Source organism: Lepus europaeus, chromosome 1 (assembly GCF_033115175.1).
Source record: "Lepus europaeus isolate LE1 chromosome 1, mLepTim1.pri, whole genome shotgun sequence".
Lineage (NCBI taxonomy): Eukaryota > Metazoa > Chordata > Mammalia > Lagomorpha > Leporidae > Lepus > Lepus europaeus.
Window position 1 is genome coordinate 26,312,430 of NC_084827.1, and position 18,345 is coordinate 26,330,774.

Here is an 18,345-nt window from a genome sequence, read left to right on the forward strand (position 1 = left end):
CGCCAACACTGATGTTCATGTAAACATTTTTAAATGAACTCAACTGCTTTATTTGTGACTGTGTCCCAAACATAGATCATTGTAATATGCAGCTTGACTGATTCTTTTTAATCTTGGATAATTTTTACCCATGGCATGTGATCATTAATTTAAATTTACATTAAAAATAACTTTCCAAGAAATAGCCATTCCATGATAAATTCATGATATTTTGTTCCCAGTGGAAATATATGAAAAGAGAATCACTCTTGAAATTCTTAACACAGTCTATAAAATCTCACTGATTGCCTACCACACATGAAGCAAGCTTAACGGGGTTCGATCAGAATGACATAGTGAAATGCAAAGGAAGTACAGTTATTCACTGTCTTCTAATATGTAGCTATCCATCATTTGCTAGATCGAATTAGTTTATTGATGTTCCATGATGGCATGGTAACATTATGAAAAGTGTAAAATTCATTCATAGTTTCATCTTCAAGGCAAACAGCCTTTAGTCAGGCTGAAATGAAAGTTTTCTTATGTGATTAGAACTAATATATGGTCAGCAAATTTAACAAAAACTACACACACACACACACACATATACACATACGCAGTGCCACTCTTTTGGTATAGAATCCCAGCATTTGCTTTGAGAAGGGGTTCCTTGTTTGGAGTTTTGGGTGGTTTGTCCTCCATAAGTCATATATAGTTTCTTAACCTCTTAAATTGGTGTGAGAATTTAGATGCATTTATTAAACAGTTTGAGTGTACATAGTTCTGGCTATTCTTGGTTTTATTCCTATCTTATAGATATCTCACCTATGTCTACCATGTTTGTGTAAGTGATTTGTCTTTATTAAATCTTTCTAATGCATTAAAGTAATTGTCCATAGAAATGACAGCAGCTTTTATGGTTGTATCTCATGAATTTATAAAGAATTTTATTCTATAATTTCAGTAGGTGATATAACTAGCATACACTAATTTTAGAACAAACTAGCCTGTCTCTTGGTAAGCATAGAATTTAGCTAGTAGAAATACATATGAGAGAAATATATGAGGAATAAAAATGAGGAATGTAAACTTAATCACAAGTATTCAAGATGCCATTTGCATTCATCACAATCTTTTAATGAGTGAAAGGCACCAAGAACTTCAATTGGAGAAAGAATGTCTTATCAATGAGTTATTCTGGCAAAATTGGATGTACATCTGTAGAAAAATGACACTAGATCACTGCTTCTTTTCATATACAAAAATCAAATCAGCTCTCCCTTTCTATCGCTCTGTAACTCAGCCATTCAAATTAAAAAAAAATAGGGGTCAGCATGTGGCACAGTGGATTAAACCATTGCCTGCTATGCCAGTATCCCATATGAGCATGAGTAGAGTCCAGACAACTCAAAGTCTGATCCAGCTCCTTGTTAATGCATCTGGGAAAGCAGCAGAAGGTGGCCTAAGTAATTGGGCCCCTGCATCCACATAAGAGACACAGATGGAGACCCAGGCTCCTGGCTTCAGCCATTGCATCCATTTGCGGGTTAAACCAGTAGATAGAATATTGATCTTTTCCCCTACTCTCCATAACTGTGCCTTTCAAATAAATAAATGAGTATTTTTTAAAAAGCTAAATGGTATTATTTCAAACTAAGGAGCTTGTGCACAGCAAAGGAAACAATAGAGTTAAGAAATATCCAACAGAAAGAAAATTTCTGCAAGCTACTCGTCTAAGAATTAATATCTGGAGTATACCTTGAACTCAAAGCACTCAACAACCAAAAAGCAACAAATCCAGTTAAGAAATGGGCAAAGGACCTGAATAGACAGTTCACAGAAGAAGAAATACAAATGCCCAACAGAAAAATGAAAAAAAAGCTCAGGATTGCTAGCTGTCAGCTAAATGCAAATCACAGCCACAATAGGTTATCACCTTACCTGTGTTAGAATGGCTATTATTAAAATGACAGAAAATACCACATGCTGGCAAGGATGTGGGAAAGGGGAACACCTGTAACACTGTTGGGAATTTTTAGTAGTATGGCCACTATGAAAAACAGTTGGACAGTTTCTTTTTTTTTTTTAAGATTTATTTATTTAAACACACACACACACACACACATACACATACACACACAGAGAGAGACAGAGAGAGAGACAAAGAGACCGAGATACCTTCTATCCATTGGTTTACTCCCCAAATGGCCATAGTGGCTGGAGCTGGGCCAGTGTGAAGCCAAGAGCTTCTTCCAGGTCTCCTACAAGAGTGCAGGGGCCCAAGCACTTGGATCATCTTCTGCTGCTTTCCAGGCATATTAGCAGGGATTTGAAGGATTAGAAGAGATTCAAAGGATTAGGATTCCAAGAACAGGCGTGATTTGAACCAGTACCCATATGGAATGCTTTACCTGCTGCACCACAGCACCAACCCCAGGGATTTCTTTAAAAACTAGAAATACAAGTTTTGCATATAACCCAGCAATCCCATTGCTAGGTACACATCCAAAAGACAGGAAATCATTGTATCAAACAGATAACCTGTTTGCAATAGTCAAGATATGCAATTAACTCAAGTTTCCATCATCAGGTGAATAGATAAAGAAAACGTGGCATATATACACAATGAAATACTTTGTAGGCATAAGAAGTTTGCAGCAAACTGGATGGAACTAAAGGACATTGTGTCAAGTGAAATAAGTCAGACAGAGAAAGACAAGTACAACATGTTCTCTCATGTGAGAGCTAAAAAACAGAAAGAAAAACACCTCCATCTGAACACAAAATGTCAATTGCTGGAGGTTGGAAGGAGTGGTCAGGCTACAGGGTGTTTGTATTTAAAAATAGAGGAAGTTCGTGTGATTTCTGGATTGTGACAAATATTTTAATATATGACACTAATACGGCAACCTGGGCTAGCGATACGTGGAAACTCTTCGTACTGTAAGAGTTTTGTAAATTTAAAACCATTCTGAAATAAAAACAATGAATGCAGGGCATTTGTTAGTCTAGGGAACTTGTTCTTCGAGGCAGGCTTAGAAGACTTCTAATATACTGGTTGTTTTAACATGAAAATTGGACTTTCATGGATCAACCTTGAAAGGTGAAAAGATCACCTCATGATTTTGGCCAGGTAAGGTTTGAGCTAATCCTTTGCCCCTTACCTTATTTTTGAACACCTGATCAGAAAGTTACAAGACACAAGTTACAAGACAAATGTGTAGTTTGATGATCTCTAATTGAGAATTTAAGAATGAAAGGAGGAACTAGAATACTATGATATCATTAATTATCATGTCTTTGCAGAAAGGTGTCTGTTTCTTTAGAAAGCTAGAAATGCTCCCCAAAGCAAAAATATGTGTGGCACATTTTAAAAGGCAAAATCCAGTGTAAATCAAAGTAATTAAAACTATATATTCCATGGTTGAAATGGAGGAAAAGCACCACCAAACTATAATGAATTTGGATTTATCCCTCCTGAGGTGGCATCTTAAAATTTGAAATCATGTTTAAGCATTATATAGTTAACACATATATGTAGCTATATACACATGCACTTACACAGCGATTCCCATGTTCAAATGCATTGAAATATTACATATGCCAGTACTGTGACAACCTGTTGAAGTTTTAAACACAATCAAATCTTTCTTTCAATTTCAAATGTAATGGGAAGACAAATTGAATGCACACATTTCAAAATCAAGATGGATATGTATGGAAATTCAGGGAGAATGACCCATTGGGAGAATTGGGTAGATTTTTATTGGTATTTTTAAAGGCAGATTTTACTCTGCACAGTTTGTAGGTCCATACCTGCAGGCTGCATTATTGAAAGGTGAAGGAGCCGTGTTTCATAGGGAGGACAGTATACCCCTGCTGTGTCTGCTGCTGCCATCGGCAGAATGGTTCTCTGGTGATAATGTGAATCTCATCACCACTTGTGAGTGTGTATTATATGACTGATATAGCTGAAGATCCAGCCATCAGCCCAAGAATTTGTACTCATAAAAATTGATTGAGAGTCAGGTTTGGCCAGTTGCAAACTCATTGTTCAAAGTGAACACTAGGAGAGACACTAAGGTGAAAAGTCCTTTTGAAAACTCTCATATAAACATATAAATCAAAATTCATAAAATTATTTATTAACATTGGGTATTTATTTGGCATGTAAATAATATTCATTTGGTTCCTGTTTAGATTCTGACATTGACATAGTTACAGTAATAAGTAGATTTTAATATTTTCTAAGAAATTGCAATTCTTAATGAAAGCAAATTTTGATTTGAGCCAAATTATTAAAAACACAGCAATTTTGAAGAATGCACTTGAAATCTGGACACTTAAGTTTATGTTTCTAATGTTCCATCTTACACATTAGAAGACATGACTGCTATAATGTACTATGATACTTTAATGTATTGCAGTTCACTTTAATAAACCACTTTAATGCCTTTAAAACCTGTATTTGTGATTTAATCTAACTGTATTATTTCTTCCTTTCAAATTCTACGGATGCCTATTCAAATATATACCAAGTATTGCATACTCTGTGGTAAATTTGAAAAATGCAGAGGCACTCACCTACTAACATAATTGCTCATTTTAATCTAGTATTTATTAAGCAATTACTTTTTTGGCAAGCATTTAAATAAAGTGCTTTTAAAAAATATTTTTATTCAGCCAGCACCACGGCTCAGTAGGCTAATCCTCCGCCTTGCGGCGCCAGCACACCGGGTTCTAGTCCCGGTTGGGGCACCGATCCTGTCCCAGTTGCCCCTCTTCCAGGCCAGCTCTCTGCTGTGGCCAGGGAGTGCAGTAGAGGATGGCCCAAGTGCTTGGGCCCTGCACCCCATGGGAGACCAGGAGAAGCACCTGGCTCCTGCCATCGGAACAGCGCAGTGCGCTGGCCGCAGCGCGCCTACCGTGGCGGCCATTGGAGGGTGAACCAACAGCAAAAAGGAAGACCTTTCTCTCTGTCTCCCTCTACTGTCCACTCTGCCTGTCAAAAAAAATATTTTTATTCATTCATTGATTTATTTATTTAAAAGCCAGGTGACAAAATGAGGGAATGAGGAGAGACAGAAAGATTGATTAATTGATTGATACATCTTCCATCCACTGGTTCATTTCCCAAATGACTACAGCAGCCAGAGCTGGGCCAGGCTGAAACCATGAGCCAGGAACTCCATCCTGGTCTCCTGCATTGGTGACAGGGCCCCAGATACCTGAACCATCGTTCGCTGCCTTCCCAGACGTGTTAGGAAGCTGGAGCTGAAGCAAAGATGCTAGGACTGAAACCAGCACTTCTATTGGGGATGCCAGGGTTGCCAGCCTCAGCTTAATCTGCTATGCCACAGCATCAGCCCCTGAAAAGTGCTTTTAATATTTTATTTCTCAGAATAAGCCTATAAGTATTGTTATCCCCAGTGCACACATAAGAAAATTGATCCTCAGAGAGGTTGTGGAATTTACTTAGGATTATGAAGTTTAGTGTATTGTACAATCGAGCAAATCCAGTTATTTCTTATGTGAAGAATAAGCTGTGTTTCCACTACTGTGATTAACTTGATGCACACAACTACAGTTGATCTGACAACAAGCAGATGTATGAATAATCACTGTGGGTCATTAATTTCATGAGGTTCAAAACAGTGTTACTACATTAAAGAAATGGCCAGAGAGTGATTGAACTGAAGGCCACTTACTTTGTGACATCACTAGAAATAAGTCGACATCTATGTTGTTTTGGCCCAGTATCAAGTGTTCACTGCTTGTTGTCAATGTGTCAGAATCATGACTTAAAGTTGCTGCAAACAACAGCAGGCTATCAAGACGTAATGTTAATTACATATCAGCCGAGTTGGCACGGGATGTAAACAGTCAGCCATGCCACTGAGTGATCTGTACATGCTGCAAGCATATGAGAAGTACTCAGTAAGATGCCACCACGGTCTGCTTTAACCATAGAGTGGTTGCTTCTGCCTACCGGTTCTGAAATGTGTAGTGCACATGGTGATCCACTGCAGCAGACTCTCCCACTGCATGCAGAGCTTGGCGTACAATTCTGTGATCTCTGTTAAGGGTGTCTGCCAATGTCTGCCTACTGCACTAAGATAATATGAACTGAACAGAATCACTGCTGTCCAGTCAAGAAAGTTGCAGAACACCTGTGTGTTTTGCATTGAGCATGCTTAGCATAGGATAAAATCAAACCATATAGTTTTTATGATAGAAAACTCTTAACAGCACTGTTACTTTAACCCATTCTCATTCTTAAAGTAGCTATGTGACTACTGATAATAGTGAGGCTTTTTTTTTTTTTTTGACAGGCAGAGTGAACAGTGAGAGAGAGACAGAGAGAAAGGTCTTCCTTTTTGCTGTTGGTTCACCCTCCAATGGCCGCCACAGTAGGCGCGCTGCGGCCGGCGCACTGCGCTGATCCAATGGCAGGAGCCAGGTGCTTCTCCTGGTCTCCCATGGGGTGCAGGGCCCAAGCACTTGGGCCATCCTCCACTGCACACCCTGGCCACAGCAGAGAGCTGGCCTGGAAGAGGGGCAACCGGGACAGAATCCGGCGTCCCAACCGGGACTAGAACCCGGTGTGCTGGCGCCGCAAGGCGGAGGATTAGCCTAGTGAGCCGCAGCGCCGGCTAGTGAGGCTTTTCTAAACTGTGTCTTTAAGTCTGTTTGTGCACACACACACATACACACACCTAAAGGAATAAATCATTCCGTACATTTTTTCTATGAATTGTTGTCCTTTAGCCATATATCACAAAGATGTTGCTTTAAAGTCATTTTATTATTATAATGAATGATTGGATTCCATATCATACATTAACATAATTTATAGAACAGATCATCTTCTTTAGGCATTTAAGTCGTTTCTTTTTTCTAAAATCGACAAACAATACTACCGTTGATACATATACAGTCATATGTTAATCTTTGTTTATATATGGGAAGATTATTATATGAATGAAATTGCTGGGTCTGAGGGCACAGATATTTGTAATAATAAATAAACATTTAAAACTTTAGATGACTCATGTGTGTTTAAATATTGACCAAAATCTTGATTTTTTTTATTTAAGTCACTTTTTATAGCTAATCGTTATATTAAATTCAACTATTTTGTCTTTTGTAATGCACATCTTAATATGAAAGAAAATTGAAAATTCTTTTGTAGAACTTGTCTAGAACAAAAGGTCAGAGGCTAATTATTTTTATTTTAGGTTTCATTTTTTAAGATAACTTTGGCTTTGTGATAATTGAGTTTTCTATAACAAGAAGTGATGATGATGATGATGATGTTAATTTACATGATGTTTTCTTGGACATTTAACTAACTTAGTGCATTACTCTCCAGAATTGCTCTAAACATATATTAACATGAGCCTGCGTACCTACATCTCAAGAGCTAAAATTATAAAAGGAAGGAGAGATTGTGCGATGAGAATATAGCTGAATTTCATATACAGAATCTTAACTGGATCCCAAAATTCCTATGTGAAAGTTACTCACTTTTACATATACCCTTTGTTAATGTAAAAAAAAAAAAAGAAGAAAAAGCTTTGTTGTTTTTGTGTTTATATTCTAGGGCAATGTCTGATTCCTTGTTTAATAGCTTATGGCTCTGTGAAACAGCAAAGGACCTATGAGGGAGAATTATGCAATATTATGAAATCTGAATTTTGTGGAATAAATATTTCTAAAAATTATTTTATGAGACTGTATTTTAAATTGATTTGGGTATCAGCATATCAGCATGTCCCAGGGTACTTAAAAAAGTTCATGGAGGAGCTACTATTGTGATGCAGCAGGTTAAGGCGACACTTGGGATGCCTACATCCCATTTTAGAGTGCCTAGTTTGAGTCCCAACTACTCACTCCTCTTCCAATTCACCTTCCTGCTAATGCACCCTGGGAGGCAGCAGATGATGGCTAAAGTGCTTGGGTCCCTGCCACCCGTGTAGAATACCCAGTGGTTCCAGGCTTTAGCGTGGCCCAGCCCTGGTTGTTGTGGGCATTTGTGGACTTTGGAAGATTTCTTTGTCCTTGTCTCTCCCTCTCTCTGTGTTACTGTGCCTTTCAAATAAATAAACAATCTTTTTAGAAAGTAAATGGAAAATTGAATTAAAATTAAGGGTTTTTAAAATATTTTTATATTTTATTTTTCTCATGTTAATGTGCTATCAATACAAAAAGAAAAAATTCAATGTAGTTCATAGATACAATTCTGAGAATATAATGATATGCCTTCCCTCTCTCTCTCTCGTTTTTGAGATAATATATTTTTAATTATATTATAGTCAAGAGCTTACTGCCCCACTAAATAAATAGTTCTTATTTTGGCTATTGTGAGTAGTACTGCTATAAACATAGTGGTGTAGGTATGTGTTCATCTCTTTAGGGTATATACCTAAAGTGGGATTGCTAGGTCAATTGCAAGCCTATTTCTAGTTTTCTTTAATATCTATTTATTTGAAAGGTAGAGTTACAGAGAGAGAAGGAGAGAAAGAGAATTCCTCTATCCACCCTCCAAATGGCCACAGTGACCTGGCCAAATCAGTCCAAAGCCAGGAATCAGAAGCTTCATTCAGGTCTCCCACATGAGTAGCAAGGGCTCAAGTACTTGGACCATTTTCTGCTGCTTTCCCAGGCACATTAGCAAAGAGCTGGATTGGAAGTAGGCAGTGAGGTCGCAAACCAGCACTCATATGGGATGCCAGCATCACAGGCAGAGGCTTAACCTGCTCTACCACAATGCTGGTACCTGTTTCTAGTTTTTAAAGAAATCCCCATATTGTTTTGCACAGCAGCTATACTAATTTACATTTCCATGAACAATGTATAAGTTTATTTTAAATCAAAAACATTTTAAATTACATGCGTAGTTTGTTCATGATACACATTTTCCATGAACATTCTGAAGATCTCATTTATATATGCATTCCTATGTACACACCTTCTTCTGTAATTTTCAACACAAATAGCATGCCTGCTACATAGTAGAGATTCAATTAATGCCATTTGTTAAATAAAGGAATATCTCTCTGTTGGTTTTTTTCTTTTACCTCTGTATGAAACATCGAAGTGACTTAACGTTTGAGTATACTTAACTTAAACCAAAATCTAGGTATTGTATTTGACCTCTCTCCCATCTTCTCCTAATGTGAACCAGAAATTCTTGTTCATTCCATAGTGTAATAGTAGTCCACTTACGTCCCATCCTTCCCCATCTCTCTGCTACCATACTAGTTGAAACCACCATCATCTTCTCATAGACCCCTGTTATAGCATCATAGCTGTTCTCTCTGCTTCTCCTTCAAGTCTCTACTTCACCTTCGCAGAATAATGTCTTTAAAGCATAACACACATGGAGACAATTGCTGCACAAACCTTCCAGTGACTCCCTCTGCACTTAGCACTACCCACAACTGTGATCTACAGAAGGCCCTACATGAACTGTCCCGAGCTTATTTTTTTAAAAAATATTTATTTCAAAGACAGAGACAGGGAGAAATCCTTCCACTGCTCTGCTCCTCAGAGGGCTGGGCCAGGTTGAATACAAGAACCAGGAACTCCACCTGGGGTTCCGACATTGGGCATCTTCAGCTGCCTTCTAGGTGTATGAACAGGGAGCTGGATAGAAAGCTGACAGCCAGGACTAACTGGTGCTCTGACATGGGAAGCCAATATCTCAGGTAGCAGCTTAACTCACTACACTGTAATGCCAGCATCACACACACAAATAAATATAAAATGTGCGTCTGTTTTTTAAGTGTGATTTCTATGTAGACACATCTTTGAATTAATCATCTTATCTTTCTCCTGCACTTTAGACTCACTTTAGAAATCCTGACCATTCTACTGCTTTCATTTTCCCTGTGGGTTGTTCATTCTAAATTACCTATTTAGGTGTCAGTCCACATGTCATCTTTTCAACTGTGCCTTTTATGACCATGTAATTAGGTCACTCCCTTTCGTATTAGTCCATTTTACACCTTTCAGAACATTTATCTCCAATTAAAATTCTATGTAATTCATAATATTTTTTTATTCTTTTTACCCCTTCTAGACTGTTTGTAAATGTAAGGACCTTATCTTTCTTCCAGTTGATGTTAACACTGGCTGATACTTGAGTAGAAACCAACTAAGCATTTGCTAAATAAATTAACATATTCAAATCACCTGAGCATTTTTATAAAAGACTGCCTTTTCTCTAATTTGTACACTGATTGCTAAATCTTTTTTATGCCATTTGGTCAAGATAGTTAATAATAATTATATTTTCCTGTCAAATCTAGCAGGATCTTGAAGATGTATTCATTTCATTTGAATAAATTAAGCTCTGGGTTTTTTTTGTTTGTTTGTTTTGTTTTTTTAGTTTTTTTCTTAAATAACTCCAGCAGCACCTTTGGCCTTTGCTAAGAACATTTCTAGCTAAGGACGTTTAAGTCCTAATCTTTACTGAAATTAGATGGTGGCAGTTGCTAAGCTGCCAGCTGTTAACAAGATCCCTACAGCAGGAATACAACATACAAACCTGAACGTTGTGGTCTCTGAAATCTCAGTGCTTAGATGTGTGGAAATGGACAGGTGTTGAGCAGGTTGGCAACTGAGAAAAAAAAATGTAAGGCTTTCTACACCAGATGCAGATACATGATGGGACCACAGGAACATAAAGTATCTTTCAAAAATAGTGAATCCAAAACCTGATTTAATACTGTCTGCAGATTAGTCTGTTTATATCCCTCAATTCTCAGCAAATCCATTCTTTACAGAGTTATTAAGAGTGGATTGGGTTTAGGATATTAGATATTTATCATTGCTGCACTACAACTTAGGGGGTTTTCAATTTCAATATAGCAAATCATATAAGCTTGATTCAGTAACACACAAGTAAGCTTGTAAATGAAAACAAATAAAAGACAGGACTAGGTCAGACCACCTGTTTTTCTCTAACTCTAGTATGTAGGAGCAGAGTGGAGGCCACGAGACTGCCTCTGACTGGGAGTGCAGGGAGCAGGGTGAGCTGGGGGCCCAGTTGCTAGTCTTTCAGCAGTTTATTTTAACTTTCAGTGCTAAGTGATAGTGGTAGTTGTTTCAGGTACAGCTGTTTCTGAGTACCCTTGGTCTAAACACTGAGTAGCAAATAGTAGCTACAAGGTGTTAGCATTATTCAGAAGGATTGGTCTGAATTAATACCATGGATTTATTGTAGAGCTGGCCTTAGCAATATGATTTATCATGACCTTGTAAAAGGGTAGGTATGAAGAAGATCTAGTAGGGGTGGAGGGGAATCAAAACAATTGTGAAATTCTGTATCACTTTATGGAAATACAACGAGGACTCAGTGAGTCAGAGGATAGTACTATCAATAGTTAATGGTTTCTGGAGCCAGTGTATCCCAAAAGCCAAACTGCACTTTTTCACTTGTCTCATGGATCAGATTTCCTAATTGTCGGGTGACACCTTTGCTGGTCGTTGGTATTTTATTACTCTTCCATCTGTACTCTTTGTTGTAATTCAAGGCCCAATCATCTGTGAAGATTCTGGATCTGAATTGATTATATTGAAATAAAATAGTGAAAGAAGTATAAGCAAATAAAACAAGTATTCTAATATTGTGTCATTTAAATGACCATGCCAGCAGAAATGGGATGATTCCTCTCAATAGCTGGAGTTTGGGATTTTATTTTTTAATTTCCTTTAAGTACTCTTTAAATTAGTACTTAAATTTTGATATATACAGCATATGAAAAAAATGTGTCATTCAAAGCTAAGTAGAAGTACAGTATTTACAGCAAAAAAACAGCAACTAGATCTATAGTTCAAATTAAATGAAGAAAGAAGTAACATTAATGTCAGTCTTTTATACTGCATGCCTTTTAACAGCAAATTTTTAAAGCTGCATGTTAAATAGCAAATATCTGCTTAGCATTTTAGGTGGGTTATAGATATAAAGTCTGGATCCTTTAGTACATGGCAACACAAACATATCAAGGATCTATGTAAAGAACTTTAGAAAGTCATTCTTTAAAAGAACAACAATTTCTAAAATCTATTTCAGTATGTATTCAGGGTCCTGATAGACAGATGTGTCTGAAGTGACATTAGATGCATCACCACTTCTTCCTTTCTTCTTCAGTTTCATATTTATTCAATAAACATCCTCAACAACATGGTCACCATGTGCTTAGTTTCTCACTAAAACTATGGAAATAAGCATCCCATGAGAATAGGGAGTGAGAGATGGGGAAGGATACAGAAGACCAAGATGTTGGGGGGAGCGTCAGCAGCCCTCAGTCCATTCACAGCATGTATGCATATGGTCCGGAGAGCAGTTCAGTCCCCAAACCAATTAGGTGTCTTCATTGTGTAATAGGAACAAACTGAATCTGTCAGCCAAAATAAAATGACTCTTTTCAGATACAAAAAGAAGTGGGGGGAGGGATGGCGCCTTGGTGCAGTAGGTTAATCCCCCACCTGCGGTGCCTGTATCCCATGTTGGCGCTGGTTCTAGTCCCAGTTGCTCCTCTTCCAGTCCAGCTCTCTGCTGTGGCCTGGGAAAGCAGTGGTAGATGGCCCAAGTGCTTGGGCCCCTGCAACCACATGGGAGACCAGGAGGAAGCACGTTGCTCCTGGCTTCTGATTGGTGTAGCTCTGGCCATTTAGGCCATTTGGGGAGTGAACCACCAGAAGGAAGACCTTTCTCTCTTTCTCTGCCTCTTACTGTCTGTAACTCTACCTCTCAAATAAATAAATAAAAATCTTTAAAAAAATTAAAAGAAGGGAGCTACAGGGTCCCATGGTATGGCTTAGTAGGTAAGCCTCTGCCTGAAGTGCTAGCATCCCATATGGGTGCCAGTTTGAGTCCTGGCTGCTCCATTTCCGATCCAGCTCTCTACCATGGCCTGGAAAAGCAGTGGAAGTTAGCCCATGTGCTTGGGCTCCTGCACCCTCGTGGGAAACCCGTAAAAACCTCCTGGCTCCTGGCTTTGGATCAGCCCAACTCCAGCCGTTGCTGTCACTTAGGGAAGTGAATCAGTGGATGGAAGATCTCTCTCCCTCTCTGTCTGTAATCCTGCCTTTGAAATAAAAATAAATAAATTTTTAAAAAACATTTAAATGAAAAGAGAGTGAGAGGACAGCTGGGTAACAGGCACGCCTCATGCTAGGTGCCCTATATCAAGCAGCTCATTTAAACAGTAATCCTGTCATGTGGAGGATGAATGAGTGTTCTCTTAAAAATATGAAACTTAACATATAGAAAAATCAGAGTAATGATAAAATACACAACCTAATCTAAATTGGTTACAAAACATTTGGCATAAGTGTGAAAAATGGCTCCCTTAATGAGTTTCAGAAATACAAAGGAAGCAATAATTACATGTCATAAATTATTTTTTAAAAGATTTTATTTATTTGAGAGGCAGAGTTACAGAGAGAGGAGGGAGAGACAGGTTTTTCATCTGCTGTTTCGCTCCCCAGATGGCTGCAACTGCTGGAGCGGGACCAATACTCTGAAGCCAGAAGCCAGGAGCCTCTTCTGGGTCTCCCACCTGGGTGCAGGGACCCAAGAACTTGGACCATCCTCAACTGCCTTCCAAGGCCGTAGTAGAGAGCCAGGACTCTAACCAGTGCCCATATGGGATGCCACCACCACAGGCAGAAGTGTAGCCTACTACGCCACAGTGCTAGCCCCACAAAGTATAAATTCTAAAATCTAGAATGTGTCAAAAATAGTAAATGGAGTAACAAAAATTTGGTTCCTCATATAAGAAAGCAGTCAACATTATTTGCTTAGTAAATGGAGAAAATACAAGGTCAACTACATGTTTGAAAGCTTTTTTTTTTTAACTTAAGATTTTGTTATTTTTATGTAACCTATTTTGATTTACATTGTAGACAGAGGCTTAATGCTTCCCTAAGAAAGATTTCAACAGGTAAAAAGTAAAAACACCATAGTTCAGTAGTAAAATAGGGAAAAGCTATACACAGCAATCAAATTTACTCATATAAAGTAAATTTTAAAACAATCACTAAATCATTGAAACTATAATAGTGTATATAATTACAACTCTGAAAACTTTTAAAGCAACTATTACAAATACAGGATGTCAAAAACCTTTACTGGTCATATAACTGAAAATAGAAAGCAAAAAACACTAGCAAAAGCAAAAAGATAGAGCTGGCACTGTGGCTCAATAGGCTAATCCTCCACCTGTGGCACCGGCACACCTTGTTCTAGTCCCAGTCAGGGCGCCGGATTCTGTCCCAGTTGCCCCTCTTCCAGGACAGCTCTCTGCTGTGGCCTGGGAGTGCAGTGGAGGATGGCCCAAGTCCTTGGGGCCTGCACCCCATGGACGACCAGGATAAGCACCTGGCTCCTGGCTTCAGATCAGCGCGGTGCGCCAGCAGTAGTGCGCCGGCTGCGGTGGCCATTGGAGGGTGAACCAACGGCAAAGGAAGACCTTTCTGTCTGTCTCTCTCTCTCCTCATTGTCCACTCTGCCTGTCCAAAAAAAAATAAAAAATAAAAAGATAAGGCAAAGTATGTCAGTTTTTACAATAAATGGATTAGCTGGACCTATTAGGTTCTCATAGTGCAATAAAAAATGCTCTTGTCTGGTGATATAAAAGAGATTTGCCACAAACAAAAAAAATGAATAACAATGTTCATTTCACACAGTAAAATTTGAAATCAAAATATGAAACATATTAAAAAACTATAATTGTATTTTTATTAAACACATCAACAATTACTCATAAAATGAACTATGGTGAATTTCTGACTAGATACCTTAGGAAGAGCTACACAAATGCATAATGGTTTGAATTATTTTTCAGTGATTAAAAGGGGACTGGTTTGCTATTTGGGAATACTGTTGTTCTTTAGTTTCAGATGGGGTATTATAAAGCAATATGGTCTGCTGAAGGAGTACCCCACTGGAGTGAGGGGATTTGTGTTCTGCATTTAGGATGACCTCTCCATCTGGGTGACCTTAGAAGGTCTTCCTTAAATGCTGAAGTTGACATCACAAGCTCAAGGCCCAAACATCTTGTCTTTCCATATCAGTATTTCAGAGACTAATCCTGCATGTCTTTGCACTGAAGTTTGGCTCGTGGTTTAACTATTCCTGATTTAGTGAGACTTACATATCATAACCTCTAGTTTCCAAATAGGTTGTCTTCAAATCCTTGTTGCATAAAGCTGTTCCAATTTCTGTTGGATGTTAACAGTTATTCTTTACTGATTATTCAGAGTACTATCAGAAAGTAGAGCTGTAATGCTGAGAAACCCAACCCTATGTATACTGTCATATAGTTTGTATCTTATCTATGTAAACTAGATTAAGAATGAAATAAAACATTTTATTGTTTCATCATGATTCTAAAAACACTGCACTTTCAGTTTACAACACCTCCCAATATTTTGTCTTTGCTTTTTGCTCTAAGTAGCTATAAAAAAACTACATCAAGATCTCCCCACTTACATAAATGAGGTATTTTTGGGAGGTGAGAATGTCTTTGTAATGTGAATAATGAGTCCCTGATTTTGTTTTTCATAGATTCCAGTAGCATTTGATAGTTTCCTTATGTTATAGCTGTCCATATGTCCTGAAGGACAAGACCTGGCTCCTCCATGGTTCTTTCAAGTGTGCCTATCACATAGTAGAAGCCTAAGACCTGTTACTTGGGTGAGAGAAGAAATTGGCCTTGTGTTTATTTCCTGAGTATTTTTAAAATTTTTTTTTATTTGACAGATAGAGTTAGACAGTGAGAGAGACAGAGAGAAAGGTCTTCATTCTGTTGGTTCACTCCCCAAATGGTTGCTACAGCCAGAGCTATGCCGATCTGAAGCCAGGAGCCAGGTGTTTCCTCCTGGTCTCCCATGCGGGTGCAGGGTCCCAAACACTGGGGCTGTCCTCCACTGCCTTCCCGGGCCACAGCAGAGAGCTGGACTGGAAGAGGAGCAACCAGGACTAGAACCCGGTGCCCATATGGGATGCCAGTGCCACAGGCAGAGAATTAACCAAATGAGCCACAGAGCCAGCCCTATTTCCTGAGTATTTTAAGTGAAGTGTTTGACATTTTGAATCAAATGTCATTTGTTAGGACATGTGGAAGAGGACCCATGTAAAGATATCTGAGCTGTTAGACTGTTACTGTTTTGTTTTTTTTTTTTACAATATAAATATGTGGTTTGTCTTTTTTTAAGATTTATTTATTTTACTTGAATGTCAGAGTTACATAGAGAGAGGAGGAGAAGCAGAGAGAGAGAGAGAAAGGTCTTCCATCCACTGGTTCACTCCCCAGTTAACTGCAACGGCCGGAGCTGCACCAATCTGAACCAGAAGCCAGGAGCTTCTTCTGGGTCTACCACATGGGTGCAGGGGCCCAAGGACTTTGGCTATCTTCTGTTACTGCTTTCCCAGGCCATAGCAGAGAGCTGGATAGGAAGTGGAGCAGCCAGGTCTCGAACCCAGCACCCATATGGGATGCTGGCACTGCAGGCAACAGCTTTACCCGCTACACCACAGCACTGGCCCCGGTTTGTCTTTTCAAAACCAGAACAGGGTATTTATTGGAGTGAAATAAATTTAACCAAGAGTGAGGCAGGGACTGCTCTGTGGAAGCTACTTTTTACATATTATGGAGAAACTGGGTCAAAAACAACAAAATGAAAACCAAGGAAGTACTGTTACAAAAAGATTCAAAATTTGTAAGCATCTTGGAAGAAGACATAGGGGCTTATTAGATTAAGAAAAAGATAGAAAATAGAATTTGAGATATAAAAATAATATTTTCCTGCTTGGGGTTCACATGAAGGAATGAATTACAGTGTGTGTGAGTCCTGGTTGATGACTGTCTGGAGTACCTTATGTAGCTGGGTGTTACAGCTGGTGATTGTGGGCAGGGAGGGCAAACATTCACATGCTGTTCATCTCTCTCCCAGTAGTTTCCAGATTCTTTGGTGGTGATGTGTCCAGAGTCTTTTTTTAGGTAGGTTTTTAAGACTCTTCCAAATGAGACAAGGAAATGTGAAACTTATGAATCATTTGCTCCCTACATTTTCTATGTTGATAGATGCTTATAAAAGTATTACTTTGTAAAGGTCCCCTGATGTCTAATACTTACAACTCAATCATTTGAAAGACAAATTTCACACAGTGTTTTTACGTCTATCAACTAATTCCTTCTTGATAGTTGTCTGTTTCCCCCCACTTTTTGGGAATATGTTGAGAAGGACTGTGTTGTCTCATATGTGTAAAGTTACACCTGTTATTCAGCAAACTTGAGGGATTGACAAAGGATTTAAATATACAGTTTTGGTCAGTTATAAAGATGCTAGTAATTCTTTTTGGCCAGTATCTTGAAATGCTGCACAAAATGTAATATTTGTTTTTTGAAATACATTTGTGAGCTTCAGGAAAAAAGGAAAACTTCAAGCTTATGAGTTGACATTGTATTTACAAGGGCTTGGGAGTGTGGGAGTGCAGGGTACTGACATGGGTATTTAGGCTCTTGGCAGTTTACTGCTCACTCATAAAAAGAAAACAGACCCTAAGGTAGTCTTAAAGTTTCCAACACAGATACCAAAAAGATTTAAAAGAGATAGATCTCAGTGAAACAGTAACTAGGAAAATGTATCTTCTCTCAGGTTAGCAAATTTGTGTTTGGGTTTAAATTCTGAATATATAGAAAAATTAGCCCTCAAAATTTGTAACTATTATGTTATACTGAAGGAATATTAAGTCCAAATTTATTTTATAAAATAGACAAAGAAATTATCTAAGTTAGGAATTAGCATTAAAATATTCCTGGATTGGTGCTAACCCTAAGGCATCTGGAAGTTAAAAAGCATTATTTGAGGGATAAGCCTTAGCTTAGACTCTATCCCCACAGGTAAAAATATGCTAGATATTAGCTCACAATCTAAAATTAGATAACTCAACTGATCATTTACACGCCTAAAGATTACAGCAATAGAGCACTACATATATATAAACTATAAAAATTGCATATAAGGTTAAGGAATTTAAAAACAGTTTAAAAATATAATGAAATTGGGGGCCAGCTCTTTGGCATAGTAGGTAAAGCCACTGCCTGAAGTGTCAGAATCCCATATGGGTGAGGGTTCAAGTCCCGACTGTTCCACTTCCAATCCAGCTCTCTACTATGTCCTGGGAATGGCAGTAGAAAATCACCCAAGTCTTCAGGTCCCTGCACTCACATGAGAGACCCAGAAGAAGCTCCTGGCTGCAGATTTGGATTGACACAGCTCCAGTCATGGCAGCCATTTGTGGAGTGAACCAGTAGATGGAAGACCTCTCTCTCTCTCTGCCTCTACCAT

At 38.4% G+C, this 18,345-nt stretch overlaps 1 protein-coding gene across 5 annotated transcripts in view; it reads left to right on the forward strand.

Moving 5' to 3' along the window:
- The window catches only part of CADPS2 (calcium dependent secretion activator 2), a 628,355-nt gene that overhangs the window by 394,784 nt on the left and 215,226 nt on the right, over positions 1 to 18,345 (forward strand). The gene's annotated exons all lie outside the window — the stretch shown is intronic.